A 15,961-nucleotide genomic window follows, 5' to 3' on the forward strand; every position below is an offset into this window, starting at 1 on the left:
CTCTAGCAAACGAACTACAGGATCTTGTGCTATGCTTAGGATTGGGTCTTGTCCATCACATCATTCTCCTAATGATGTGATCCCATTATCAATGACATCCAATGTCCATAGTCAGGAAACCATGACTATCTGTTGATCAACGAGCTAGTCAACTAGAGGCTCACTAGGGACATGTTGTGGTCTATGTATTCACACATGTATTACGATTTCCGGATAACACAATTATAGCATGAACAATAGACAATTATCATGAACAAGGAAATATAATAATAACCATTTTATTATTGCCTCTAGGGCATATTTCCAACACGTACGTGTACATGCTACGTGCGCGCCTCTACTACGACACGTGCGCGCCTCTACATCCACCAGTATATATGTACATACACGTTTGCGACCAGAATGATAACGCTACGTACGCTTCGACCAGGTGGGTCCTGACTGTGAGGCACTTCCTTGCCTGCGAAGATGTAGCTGGTGGGTCCCAGCAGTCAGGGGGGCGAATCTTTTTTTTTGCCCGGACGCACTTCCTTGCGTGCGAAGATGTAGCTGGTGGGTCCCAGCAGTCAGGGGGAAACGTTTTTTTTCGCGACATACAGTGGCCCGTCCGGTGGGTCTCAGCTGTCAGGTGGAGGAATCATTATTTTCCGCGTAATAATGAGGCACTTCCTTGCTGCGACCGTGGACCCAGCTGTCAGCCTCTCCACGTACAGTCCACGTTCGATGGAAGTCGTTCCTTGACCACGTTGACCACACCGTGCCGAGAGCACCAGGGCGGTGGACAACGGCAAGGCCTAGGAAGGGGACGACGGGGAGCCGGGGAAGACGCGGCAGTGGAAACCCGCGCGGAGAGGAGTACGAGGGTTCACTGGTTCGGCTGCGGTGTGAGGCTGCCGTCGCCGCAGGGCCTGGCCAGCGGTGGGAATAGTAGGGGGCGGTGAGGCCTCCGCGGCAGCACAGCTGGCCACAGGAGGCAGGAGCATGCGGCACGACCGGCGCTACTTTGGGCGGCTGGAGCAAGAAGACCAGAGGTTGAAGAAGCACTACGGCCGTTGGATGGACATCGTACGGTCACTGGAGCTAGAATCGTTCATATTGACTAAAGTTGACAAAGGCCCCCGTCCCAGTCAACTTAGTAGGCCCACAAGTTAGCCTCCCACCATGGTGGGTCCCAGCTAGCAGGGGAGTATTCATTTTTTTTGTGCGTAATAAGGAGGCACTTCCTTGCGTGCGAAGATATAGCTGGTGGGTCCAAGCTGTCAGCGGCGGTAACGTTTTTTTCGCGAAATACAGAGGCCCTTTCGATGGGTCCCTGATGTCAGGTGGAGGAATCATTATTTTGCGCATAATAAGGAGGCATTTCCTTGCGTGCGGCCGTGGACCCAGCTGTCGGCCTCTCCACGTACAGTCCACTTCAGATGCATGTCGGTCGTTGACCACGTTGACCAGGCCGCGCCGAGAGCACCAGGGTGGTGGACGACGGCGAGGCCTAGGAAGGGAACGACACGGAGGCAGGGAAGACTCGGCAGTTATTTCCCACGCGGAGGGGAGTATGACTGTACGAGGGTTTACTGGTTCGTTTGTCGTCGCCGGAGAATAACAGCAGGTGTGGGTGAGTAGAGGGATGGCTAGGCCAGTGATGGGAGTACGGTGGGGCGGTGAGGCCTACGCGGCAGCAGAGCTGGCCGCGGGGAGGAGGGAGCAGGCAGTCCCGCCGGCGCTTGTTTGAGCGGCTGGAGTAGGAAGAGCAGAGATTGAAGAAGCACGACAGCCGTTGGATGGCCATCCAACAGTCACTGCTTGGGCGTCAACCTTTTTTTTAGGAAAGCCTCAAATCTGTGGAAAACAGCATACAACCCATCTGCCATTATTTCTAATAATTTACAGCCCATTTGCTAATTATTAAGGTTTTTTGGAGCCCATATTCTTTTTGTTAGCATTACAGCCCATATTGTGGCCACGGTTAAAAAATTATACGAAATTTTGCATATTTCGGTGCGGTCCGAACTGTTTTTAATCCTGAAATTTCGACTCACATTCAAACTGATTTTAAAAATAAATGTATATCAATATAAAATCCAACAAATTCTCCACGCATAAAAATTAATGTAATTTAAAATCTCGAAATGAAAAAAAAGATATTTGAAATTAATTGCCGGTTTGATGTGTTTTAAAAATGTACAGTCCATTTCTCATTACTGATGGGCCATTTTCTCGGCCAGCCGAATGAAAGCTCTCCTCGTCTTGAAAGATTTGCAGCCCAACAGGCCTGACAAAGCGACTTACTTGGCAAATCACAAAAAAACTGGTCTGTGGCCGTGGACCCAGCTGTCAGCCTCTCCACGTACAGTACTCTTTCGATGGAAGTCGTTCCTTGACCACGTTGACCACGCCGTGCGGAGAGCACCACGGCGGTGGACGACGGCGAGGCCTAGGAAGGGGACGACGCGGAGCCGGGGAAGACGCGGCAGTGGAAGCCCACGCAGAGAGGAGTACGAGGGTTCACTGGTTTGGCTGCGGTGTGAGGCTGCCGTCGCCGCAGGGCCTGGCCAGCGGTGGGAATAGTAGGGGGCGGTGAGGCCTCCGCGGTAGCACAGCCGGCCACGGGAGGCAGGAGCATGCGGCACGACCAGCGCTGCTTTGGGCGGCTGGAGCAAGAAGACCAGAGGTTGAAGAAGCACTACGGCCGTTGGATGGACATCATACGGTCACTGGAGCTAGAATCGTTCATATTGACTAAAGTTGACAAAGGCCCCCGTCCCAGTCAACCTAGTAGGCCCAAAGGTCAGCCTCCCACCATGGTGGGTCCCAGCTAGCAGGGGGAGTATTCATTTTTTTGTGCGTAATAAGGAGGCACTTCCAGTGGGTCCGAGCTGACAGCGGGGGAAACGTTTTTTTCGCAAAATACGCTGGCTCGTCCGGTGGGTCCCAGGAGTCAGGGGGAAACATTTTTTCGCGATAAGGTGGCCCGTCCGATGGGTCCCTGTTGTCAGGTGGAGGAATAATTATTTTGCGCGTAATAAGGAGGCACTTCCTTGCGGCCGCCTGGACCCAGCTGTCAGCCTCTCCACGTACAGTACTCTTCCGATGGAAGTCGGTCGTTGACCACGTTGACCACGCCGCGCCGAGAGCACCAGGACGGTGGTCTGGACGACGGCGAGGCCTAGGAAGGGGACGACGCGGAGCCGGGGAAGATGCAGCAGTGGAAGCCCGCGCGGAGAGGAGTACGAGGGTTCACTGGTTCGGCTGCGGTGTGAGGCTGCCGTCGTCGCAGAATAACAGGGGGTGTGGGTGAGTGGAGGGATGGCCTGGCCAGCGGTGGGAGTAGTATGGGGGAAGTGAGGCCTCCGCGGCAGCACAGCCGACCACGGGAGGCAGGAGCAGGCGGCACGACCGGCGCTGCTTTGGGCGGCTGGACCAAGAAGACCAGAGGTTGAAGAAGCACTACGGCCGTTGGATGGACATCGTACGGTCACTGAAGCTAGAATCGTTTATATTGACTAAGTTGACAAAGCCCTTGGTACGCTCCAACTTAGTAGGCCCACAGGTCAGCCTCCGAAACGGTGCGCCCCAGTTGTCAGGGGAGGAATCATTTTTTGGGCGGCCGAAGCTAAGAATATCTGAGATTGAAGAAGAAGCATGACATCCGTTGGATAGACATCCAACGGCCACTGCTGCTAGAACCGTGTGTTGACTATAATAAGTTGACAAAGCCTTGCATACGCGTCAACTTATTTTTTTAGGGGACGTGTCACTTAGTAGGCCCACAAGTGTGTGGCAGAGAACTTATAGGCCATTTGCGTTTTGTAAGAATGTACAGCCCATTTTTGAATTCTAATGGAATTTACAACAGCCCATTTACAGTTTGTTAAAAGTACAACCCATTTTCTAGCTAGGGCGACGATTAATAATTTCAACCAACCGTTGAAGACAGAATTCAATAAAATTTCCCACATTTTGATGGGATCCGAAATATTTTTATCCCGAAATTTCTAGTTAGATTAAATATAAATTTGTATTACGTAAAAATCCAACGAAACATTGCGCGTGCAACAATGAAAATTTAAGATTTTCAAAATCCATAAATAACATTTTATAAACTAATTTCGTGTTTGGTGCATATTTTTATAGTTACTGCCCAGTTTTTATAATTACATCCCGTTTATTATTTTTTAAAGCCCATTTTCCTGTTAAGCCTAATGCATCCCTCCTAGGAAAGATTTGCAGCCCAGCGGGGCGGAGAATAACAAGTTGACCTTGCCTGGGTATTCCTCAAAAAGACGTATAGCTGGGCTAGCCATTTTCATCTTGAAAAAATTAGTATCTGGCCTGGGCTAGACGGGCCACAGCCCACACAGTTAATACCCTACTCTCCTCTGAACAACAACGAAATCATCGCCAAGGAAAACTCTGCAGTGCTCATGCCTCAAAAAACAAATACTGCTCGAGCTGCTTGGTCCCAGCTGTCGGCCGCACCTTGTGCAATTCTCTCGTTTATATTGACTACATAGGTTGACAATGGTGTGGGACCGTGATGTCAGGAAACCAGGAGAAAGCAAAAAAATATAGTTGTACATAATAAGGAGGCACTTGCGTACGTACGGCTATGGCCCTAGTGGGTCCCTAGTGTCATCCAGTCAAAATAAAGTCATCTCCTGAATCCTCATGTTCGTTGACGATGTTAACAATGCTCGGCGCCACGGCGAGCGCAACAACTCGAAGGACAATGGAGAGGGCCTCGCGGGCCCTACGGATGGTCTAATACAGCGCCCGCTGCTCATTCAGGAAGCCAGGATCATCGGACACCTATGAGCACCTTCGAGAAACTGAGACGGCATGAAACGGTAAGGCCGCGCTTGGGAGCTCTGGTTTATTTCAAACCTGTATTAACATACAAGTGTAATTTACTCGTCATCGGAAACAACGCGCAAAATACAGGCGTAATGAAACCGAGGGCCCGAGGTCTGTAAGTAAAACCGGCGGGTTACACTTGGAATTTGAGAGACCAGTGTATATTTTACGAGCACTGCTATATGGACGACATTACCAGACGATACATGCACAACGTGCGTATCATGCCATCCATGGGCAAGGCTGAAACAGCAGCTAACGGCTGGATTAGCAATCGTCCGAGTGTCGTTCAGCGTTTTTATCGTGTGTGAAGTACTTCCGATATTTTACTAGTCGAAATCGACCAACCAAGCGCCTTCGCCCGAGACCATGTGCTTTAATTTACAAGCGTCAGTTTTACAAGCGGTTTTGGTTGGAAAACGACGATCCAATCACGGCCTAATATCATGAGTTGGTCGGAAGATCATATGGTTTCACGTCTAACCTACCCGACTTGTCGTATAGGCTATGAATGAAACATCAGACGATGAACTTCTTAAGCACGGAAACAACAGAAGAGGATGATCTTCTTAACAAGCAAATCACTGGCATTAGATCGACATGCAAAACAATACGAAGCATTATTCTCAGGAGGCACGGTGAATAGCTTGTGATGCCGCATGCCACAACATTCCAAGCTCAACTTTGCAATCAACACAAGGCCTGGCATTACATAGACAATATTCAGAACAAACTCTTAACATAGGAATATCTCAGCAGAGTAACTATTTACTTCTAAACTGAACACAGGAATAGGAAAAAACACTCGACGCTGCTCACAGCAAGGGCGTCCCACTCAAAAATATCAAATGCATGTCTTCTGGCTAACATCAATGAGCAAATTTTGACAAGGTTTTCCAATTCCAATATATTAAACTAACGCCTTCTTGCTAACATCAATGATTAAACTTTGACAAGCTTTTCCCATTCAAAGTATGTAATGCCTATGATCGTGGAGTCCTGTCGTAGCTTCTTGTACTTGTTTGGGTACTTTTTGCCCAGGGCACTCCACGTGTTGTTAAATTGCCAATGGTCTCTGCAGACTAGTCATGTCACCGGTGTCTAATAATACTCTGTAAAGCTTCTCGGTCATTCCTTCTGTAATGTAGCGCAAACAGTGACTGCTTCTTTTTGCAAAGTAGAACGACCAACTGGACCCAGTAATGCAGCAGTTTGCCTTGGACACATTGGCTCCTTTTGTGCAGTTTAACTAAAATCGAAGTCGGAATAAAACTGAGCTTTAATTTTGATATCCCTATAAGCAACAATAGGTATAAGGGAAACAATTACTGAGAAATAACGGTTGATGACTTGTAATCGCAGAAGAAAAGCATCTATTGATCTACTTTATCTTAATGGAAAACAAAGAAGGAGAGTAGCAATTCTCCATCAGTGTGATTCATTCATATTGACTGAGACATTATCTTAACAATGCCTTGTTTCAACATGTATAAAGAACGACAAAGCAGAAAAGTACCATTCCTAAAACAATGCAACTGATTCATTTTAACAGAGACATTATCTTAACAATACCTTGGTTAAACATGTAGAAAGAACTACAAAGCAGGATAGTACCATTCCTAACAAGTGTTGCAGTTTTGAACTAAGATTCAGTAGTTAATTAATTCTGAGAGTGGCATTGCTTAATTTTACCAGCGGGATTAGATTAACGAAAATCATAACAATTCCAGGGGAGAGTGGGCGCAACAACAGTATGTGCTTCCATCTACTTATAAAGGGGGTGATGCAGAGTTTGTTGTAACAAAGCAACAAGCATCATGTCTGGGTTGGTCCCATTTTTGTTCACTACTTAATGGGAAAAGACAGCAATACAATAGCTTCAAGTCAACATTTATTTAAAACAGTACCAATACAAGTAGCACAACATCTCAAAGCACACTGCACAATCATGTGGATGAAGGCCTGTACTGACCTTTCATGAGACGGCAAAGATAAAATACGATCTCGATCTCCTTTTGTGCAGTTCTACCAAAATTAAGCAAAGTCACCGGTGTGACATTCAAGTTGAACTGCACAAAACACTCATAAAACATAAGTGTTTCGAGTAGCGAAGCAAAATGTTGCAATAGCAACAAGTTGAATCGATAGCCCTGTTTTAACAGAGGCAAAAAAGGAAACAATTACTTGCCGATAAAGGAGGATGAAACAAACGGTGACAGAAAGAAGCATCTAACTTATCTGGGATGGAAAACAAAGTAGGACAGTAGCATTTCTAAAACGGTTGCATTGATTCATATTAACAGAGAGATTCTCTTGAAACAACATTCGTTAAAAAATGTAATTTACTTTTAACAGTGGCATTGCTTTAATTTTCCGGCGGCATTCTTAGATTAACAACAGCAAAATAGCTATATGGGACATGCCAGCACCATTTGCGTCCACACATATAAATGGGTGATGCAGAGTATGTAGCCAAGCAGCATATATGCGCTGGTCCCATATTTATTCTCTTTGAACCTTCTTCCTATGTGAGGGCAGCAAATCTAGTGCTGCACAAACTACCCGACCCCCCAGTTTCTTTCCTTTTCAACAAAGAGATCGGTTCCTTACAGATGTGTGTACTGGGTTACCCCCTTTTTCCCTTTTCGACCTACAAAGCGGCTGGATAGCCAGTCTATACTACTTTCCGCCCCTCCTTTCCTCATTGAACCATGTCCTAGATTCTTGCTCCAGCCCACCGCACCCTTCTTTCCTCTTTGAACCAAGACCTAGATTCGACTACAGATCGAAAAAGATCCACATGTAGCTAGAGCAACGACGGTTTCAAAGAAACTTATACCTTAGGGTCGTCGTGATGTGGCAAGGCGTGCGGCGGGAGGCCGGATCTGCCCACACTACGTACAACAGCGAGGAAGAAGGGGTCGGTGGCCCTCCCGCGCAGGCGCTGGGTGAAAGAGAACAGCGCAGCCGGCAGTGGATTGCCTCCCTCGCCGAAGGCGATAGAGTGAACGCTGCACCTCCTCCCCTTCCCTGTGCGACGGGATACAGACGCCTCCTTCACCAGCTGTGAGGGGGGAGAGAGAGACAAGAGGCCAACGCAGTCTTGTTTAGATCTGGTGAAGAGAGGGTGAGAGACTGTGAATATAGCAAACCCTAGCAAATGAACGCTGAGCCTCCAGCGTGTAACATATATGTAGTGCGGCGAGCGTGTGGAGAGTGCAAACCCTAGCGAACAAGTGCTGAGGCTCCTGCTTATATATATACTATTGTAGTACGGACTGGGCTTCGGTGCCTTCACTGCACCTGCTTTTGGCTGTATGACAGGTGAGCCAGCCACATTTTGGGCCCACCTGTCATAAATCCAAAGGCAGGTGCACTAAGTCAATGAAGCTGCGTCCATATAGTACTCTCGTGTATACGACTAATATATAGTGGAGTGGTTTTCTTATTCTCTCCATAACAATCGTTTTAAATTGTGTAAGTATGAAATGAAACTCTTTATTTAATGTACAGTGAAGAAAACTAGTACTACTTCCGATGAACTAACGATCCACGCCCACGCGTCCTGGTCGCACTTCCTGTCCTTCACGTGTGGTACACTACCCTCCCTTAAGTGAACAACCACACATGCGCCAAATTATCGGAAACGTGTGAGAGTGTGTACAAATAAAAAAAATTAATTTCAATTATCGGAAAGGTTTGAGAGTATTACAAAGTTTTACTTCACTCAAATCTAATATGCGGAGTAAATAAAAATGGAGGGCTACTACGTCCACCTGGGTTTTTAGTCCACACCATTTTTTAAATCAAAGTTAATAGCTAGACAAATAAAATTACAGGGGAGCTGGAGACAAAGTTGTGGGAAGGCTTAGAAATCAATACAAAACTTATGCTCTTAGTACCATCGTCGATCCTTCTTGGAGGAAACATTTGGTTCATAGCCAATTGTGTGATAAAATTGCACCAACGTGAAAGACGACTGCGTCTCCAACGCAACCAAGGTGAACTGACGAAGGATGTCATCTTTGTGTGTAACAAGCAAAGAGCACTGATGGAAGACAGGTTGTTTTTCATTGAAAATCGATCAGCTTCACTAGCCGACGCAACCATGAGGCGCAACCATGAGCATCGATAGGTCATCGTGGTGATGCATCATCCATTTGGCATCAAGTTTGGGTGAGGCACCTATGAAGTTCGACAAATCCTCACTGTGGTATGTTTCTTCTCAGTAATCAAGCTCGAGGAAGGAAGAACCACGTGGCAGAGGACAGTGAGGCGGAACAACAATGGCCATCCAATTTTGTGCAGTTCCACTAAAATTGAGGAAGACATGCCCGGGTATGGAGACACGCATCGCTGTTTCCAAAAATATAAAAAGGGTTAGCAAAGACATCTCAATTGTCAATAAGAATTAATGAAAAGTACACCAACAAACAGAAGCATCATAATTATCTTGATGGGAACTAAACCAGGATACCCGAGAAAAAAAGCATTTCTTCATTTAACCAGTGATAGTACTACCACCATATGGACAATGACCGCACAACCACCATGTACTTTTTGTCGAAACAACATGTATACCTCCACCGAGGCATAAATCAGGACAACTTTTCAAGTGGCATTTCCTCTATAATAGTACTAGTAGGTGATGTTGGACCAGCCGACGAACCCTAGCTACTATGCATGGGAGCTGGGGAGTAGTCGCATAGAAGAAAACCCGCACGCAGCGACCTGGGGAGTTGGACCAGTACAAGAAGTTATACCTCAGGTGGGCGTGATGTCGTTTAGGCGGGCGGGCGGGATCTGCCCACACGACGGCAGCGAACAAGGGCGCGGAGGATCTTCGTCCGCGCCAGCGCCGGCTCCGAGAGGACGGTGCACATCGGCTTCCTCCGTCGCCGACGGCGACAATGTCAACGCTGCACCTCCTCACCTCCCGCAGCGGACGGGATTCGGCCGGATCTGTGACCACCGGTGAGGAGAGAGATAGAGTGGACACTGTCATCTTGTTTTGATATGGAGAGGGTGAGAGAGCGAGACGCGAGAAACTCTATCAAACAAGAGGCTATAATGGAGTAAAAAAATCTCTCCATAGCAGTGGTTTTAAATAGAATACGCGCGTTCCCGGAAAATAGAAACGAAAACTCGCGGACAATTTTTCTAACGTACCAAGAAAGAAAACTCGATCAAAAACACGCCCCCACTTCCAGGTCGCGAGAGTCGTCGCGCACACACACATAGACATAGACATGCATATCCGTGTTTACGTAAAATTCCATTTCCATCTCCATCTCCAATCATATTTGTCCAACTGGCACATTATTTACGTTGTTAATTATATACGCAGCATTATTAACGTACATCATCTCTTGTTTGCGCACGTCCGGCCCGCTGCCACGTTCGGTCCTGACCAACCCGAACCCTCTTCATCACCCGCGCGTGCTTCCCGCCCGAAACGGTCAGTGCCGCATTCATGCCCGGCCAGAGCGGACGCGACCTCTCACTGGTGCCGGCATTGAAGCGGCGCGCCGGCCGAGAGAGCGTCACCCACGCCGCTTCCGGGTGCACGCGGCTGCTCCGCATTCAAAGGTCGCAATAGCCGGCTACAACATGCATGTAAAAAGTTCTTGGGAGTCCGTGCTACAGCTAGCTGTCCTCCCCCAACTCGTCAATCTCTTCCAGTAGTGCTAGTACTCCATGGCGTGATCCATCGACAAGCAGGCGGGAAAGTTATCGTATACTCGGTTTGCGGTGAGTGGCATGCCGAGCGACCGTGTGGGGTCGAGCCGTGGAGGAGGGTGAGACACGAACACGACAGACGTGATTTAAACATTGGTTTTGCTCGATGGCGCGATCCAACGAAACGAAACGTTGGTTTCTCTCCGTTTCCATTTTTTCTCTGGAAAAACGGAAACTTTCGACTCCATTTTCATTCCTATTCCAAGGTTGCCCCGTTACAACATTCCATCAAATACAAAGGAAAACTAACACGCATGCTGATGCATCTCAATGATTCACAGATCATAGCCAATATTTACTTCACAACTAAAGGAAAAAGTTGTGAGACCGTGTATGAAAGAAAAACTACTGATGGGGTCACTACGACTTAAACCCTAAACCCTAAACATGATTTAATTTCCTGGCCAGGTAGAACCTGTCGAAGGAAAGACGGCTGGCACCCTCGGATCATACGATGCTTTTGTGCGGTTCCACTAAAATCGACCTGAGCATCCCTGATGGCAAAGATATTGAAGAAGTGTGATTAGAATAATAGTACTGGCACTAGTTCATGAGACATAAATTCATCACAAGTAGAAGCCGATAGAAGTAGAGAAAGATCGACATGGAGATGGAGCTACGGCAGTGGAGCAAGCCGGCTCCAAAAGGAAGATGGACTACCTGGGACGTCGGGCTGTAGCTAGAAGGACGGTTGGGACGCGGCATCGGCCCATACCGCGGTGACCCCCGATTGGGATGCACCGACTGTGGGTTTTCTCCCTCGCCGATGTCGTCCGCGTCTATGCAGAACATTGTTCCCTTCCCCCAGCTGCGGGATCAGACCTGTCGTTCTATGCTTGTGAAGAGAGCAACCTAAGCAAGCAGGCTTGTAGCTTAGGCTCCTGCTAGTGTATATATAGTGGTTTTCTTTTTCTCTCCATATCAACCATTTTATATTGTGTACGTGTCATTCAAGAGTGAAATGATGGTTGCTTCTTCCGACTAACTTACTGTGTGATTTGACTGCTCCTTAGTGGCCCCTACACGTACTCCCCCTATGTGTATGCAATAGTCACACATACACATGGACGCAAAAATGCGCGCGACGCCCTAATGCATGCATGTCCGAGCACACGACGGAACACACACGGTCACACTCAAGTGCTCAACCTACATGTGCATGCACACACATACTCAGTCAGGGTGAGCTAGTGACCATATAAACACCGGAATATATATATTGAGCGCAATGAGCGTATTATGAAGTCCACTGACCGTATTTTTACAAATATACAGTGACAGACAGTGTATTTATCTCTTTTGAAATTAAGCCATATTAACCAGAGAGGAGGCAGTATGGACTAGCATTACTTTGTTGTGTCCCGTTAACTTGCCGAACGAGGAGAAGGTTGCAGGACGGGAGAAGCTTGCGCGCGGTGGCTCGCAGGACAAGGAGAAACTTTTGACTAATGCAAGCTCTCCCTCGCTCAGGCGGTGGACGTGCAACAGTTAATTCGGTGTCAGATTGCCAGAAGCATACACTATACTACTAGTGCTATTATTGTTCGACTTCCCGAATAGGCGAACAGCCAAGCGCAAAGTTTACTAGTACTACTACTATAGTCTATAAAGGTATGTACTATACTAGTACGAGGAACCGGATGGAGGAGCGTCTGCACTCTTATTATAATTTTAAAATGTGATAAAGCAATCTTCAACACATTTGGTTCTCTTAGAGGGTTCTCGCATGTGATAATGGAAGTTGATTGCATGGAACTCTCGCCAAAATTCTCGCTTAATTCTGGCTCATATCATGTTACAAATAGTACCGCTCGGTAATATTTCCTCTTTTTTTTGTTATTCAGCATGTAAACAGGTCAGTAAACCTTGCGGCGCATCTTCGTGCGAACCGTGCTTGATGCACTTTGAATGTGGCCGAGAGCTGGCTTGATGAAACACCTCGCTTCCTACTTCTTTTTTTGCGGGGTACCTCGCTTCCTAGTGACCAGTGTCTTGGCTGATCGTCCTAAGAATGCTTATATATGAATAAAGCTCTCTCATTTACCCGCAAAAAAGATTAAGCCATATTAACCGGAAAGGAGGGAGTATGGACTAGCACTACTTTTTGGTGTGTCCCGTCAACTCGCAGAATAAGGAGAAGCTTGCAGGACAAGGTGAAGCTCGCTTACGCCTTTTGACTAATGCAACCTACCCTCGGTGGACTCCATTTGGTGTCAGATTGTCAGAGGCATACACTGTAGTACCCAACATGCGGAGTACCATCATTGTTCGACTTCACGAAGAGGCGAAGAGCCAAGCGCAGTAGTACGAGTAGTACTACTACTAGAACCGCATGGTGGAGCGTCTATACTCTTATTTTTTTTATCTCTGATAAAGTACACGTTTATTCCGGAGAAGGGCGGAAAACGGCAGCCCAACATGTAATGAATGATATCGATCAACCAACCATGCTCGAATATATCTTGGCCTCTGTGCGAGCCCGTCTGTGTGTTCTCACTCCTCGTCTCTCTCAAGGAACGGCGGGTTGGCTCTTTGTCGTCAATTGAGATCGGTTTGCTCACACCCCTGTCCCACATGTCAATGATATGCCAAGAGGAGGTGCGTTGACCGACTGGCCACACGCGTACTTGGTTTTGCACCTTCATACTACTCCTCCCTCCGTCACAGTTTACAAGGCGCTCTTCATTATAATGCATTTCTCTCAATGCATTTCCACCACCAGAGAGACTTCAGACGCGTTTGGTTTAATGCTCAATTAATTAGGGCGTGGTAACCACAATCAAGTCCACAATTTTCTCTCCATGTACTGTACTACTACGGAGTGGAGTAAGTGCATGCATGTGTGTACCCGGGGTGGAAGCACTGCATGCATGTGTGTACGCATTATTCCCTCTAGTAATAGACGCCGTGCTATAACTACCAATGCTATTTTTCAGGCCGATCGCTAGTCGCCTTGGTCCCACAGATTTGTTTTCTTTTTTCTGAAGCGCGCTGTATAAACAGTGACGGATGGAGTAGTATGAGCGGATTCAAAGAAGAGCGTATTGATGGTTGCTTCTTCAGAGCAACTTACAGTGGGAAAGGTGGGGCTTATGATTTGACTTCTCATTACTCACTATTAATGCGGCGCAACGACCGGGCTGAGTCTCCCATGCGGTTGTGCACTACCCCCTCGGTTCTTAAATATACTCCGGAGTATTTGTCTTTCTAGAGATTTCAACGAGTGACTACTCAAATATTTGTCTTTTTAGAGATTTCAAATGGACTGGCACATACGGATGTATATAGACATATTTTAGAGTCTAGATTCACTCATTTTGCTCTGTATGTAGTCACTTGTTGAAATCTCTAGAAAGACGAATAGAATATTTAGGAACGGAGGGAGTACACATACGAAGCAAAATGAGTGAATCTACACTCTAAAATATGCCCGTTTGAAATTTGTAAAAAGATAAATATTTAGGAACAAAGGAGTATATTTTTGTGCATGGCACATGGACCCGGATGATGAAGAGGCTTCTAGAAATGCTATCAAGCTTCCATCATTTGTTTACATAATTGACGTACTATACAAATAATTTTCCAGCGACATGAAATTGTACAATGGTGTGAGCTTTCAGCTTTTGTTTCGCGTGTCTTGCCATCGATGCTCTTTCGGAAACAATAAAAAACTAACTTCCTTGCTAATGCATGTCAATTATTAGCAGATCAGAGCTAATAATTACATCACAACTGAAGACAGAGTTGTGAGAAGGTGTTAAATTAAAATTGATCCATGCTTTTATTGGCAGCAACGTCCCCCCCAGATCTGTCTAAATCAACAAGGCATGTTGGGAAAAAAGTAGCTGTCTGGAGCATGCAACATTCCGATCATTTTGTGCAGTTCCACTAAAATAGAGCTGAGCGTCCCTGTTCCAAAGATATTAAGTGTGATTACGATAATAGAGGACTGCTGATGAAACAATAAACACACAAATAGAAGCCGGTCACCTTTGTAGTCTCTCTTAAGACTAACTAGTTGGAGAGGATTAGGCTCGGAGTTGGATGAGGAGGATAGAGCAAAACCAATCTCCCTTTGTGCAGTCGCACTGAAATGTAGAGACGTTGCCCGTGTGACATTTTGGTACAACTGCACAAAACACTCTTAAGAAAAAAGTGATTTGTGCAGTTCACCAAAAGGTCGCAATAGCAACGAGTAGAAAGGAAACAATTACTGGCCAATAACAGTTGATGACACATGTGACGAAAAAAAAGAAGCATATTCCTTGTCCTAAGGGAAGATAACAACACGGTTGTGTTTGTCTAAAACGGTGTGAGGACGAGAATGCAATATGGAAAGTACGCCGGACGAGCTACGTTTTGGGCAAAGAACTATGGAAGATCCAGATGCAGCGACGTGGGAAGACGGGCAGTGGAGCAAGGCCGGAGGGGATACTTGGAGGTCATCGGGATGTAACTAGGTGAGCGGCGGCGGGCGGAATCTGCGAGCAGGTGGCGTAGGCCCTGCCGCGCCGGAGCTTGGTCAGAGAAAACGGCGTGTACCGCAGATCGGGAGGTGCTGCCTCGGCGTCGTCAAACGGAGAAACGATGCACTTCCTCCCTTTCCCCCGGCGGATGGGATGCGGCTGGATCAGTACCAACGGTGAGAGAGAGAGAGAGGCCACCGCACTCCCTTTCCCCCGGCGGACGGGATGCGGCCGGATCAGTGACCAACGGTGAGAGAGGGAGAGGCCACCGCACTCCTTTTCCCCCGGCGGACGGGATGCGGCCGGATCAGTGACCAACGGTGAGAGAGAGAGAGGCCACCGCAGCCTTGTGTGAGATACCCTGAAGAGCGACAAACCAGGCAGGCAGGCTCCAATGTATATAGTGAGCGGACTACCTTTTTCTCCATAAAAATCATTTTATATTCTGTGTACGTGCCATTGAGCGCTATAACTTTATTTAAAAATAACGCGGCAACGCGTCAAGTCGAACTTTGTTTCGTGCACGCGTGGTACACGACCTCCCTAGGTAAACAACCGCTACAGGCGTTCAAATTAGCACGTGGGCTGCCATTTCATAAAGAAATGAGCTCCACCGTGTACCCGCGCGGGTGTGGCTGGGCACGAAGCGTGAGTACGTGCACGGTGCACCTATTCTCTTCTTGTATATGTACACCACCTACGTGGGGTTGTGTGAGAGAGATACAAACCTAGAGAGATATAGTGTGTGGGTTCTTGAGAGTTTTTTTGGGGGGGGGGTCAATCAAAAAATGTAACATATGCAATGTGTGTGAAATAGAGTCCTGGATATAACATATATATAGAGGGGGCGATCCATGAGAAGAGAGTGGAGGTATCATCGGCTTGAGGTGTCCATAGAATCGAAG

This window comes from Aegilops tauschii, chromosome 1, assembly GCF_002575655.3.
Source record: "Aegilops tauschii subsp. strangulata cultivar AL8/78 chromosome 1, Aet v6.0, whole genome shotgun sequence".
Lineage (NCBI taxonomy): Eukaryota > Viridiplantae > Streptophyta > Magnoliopsida > Poales > Poaceae > Aegilops > Aegilops tauschii.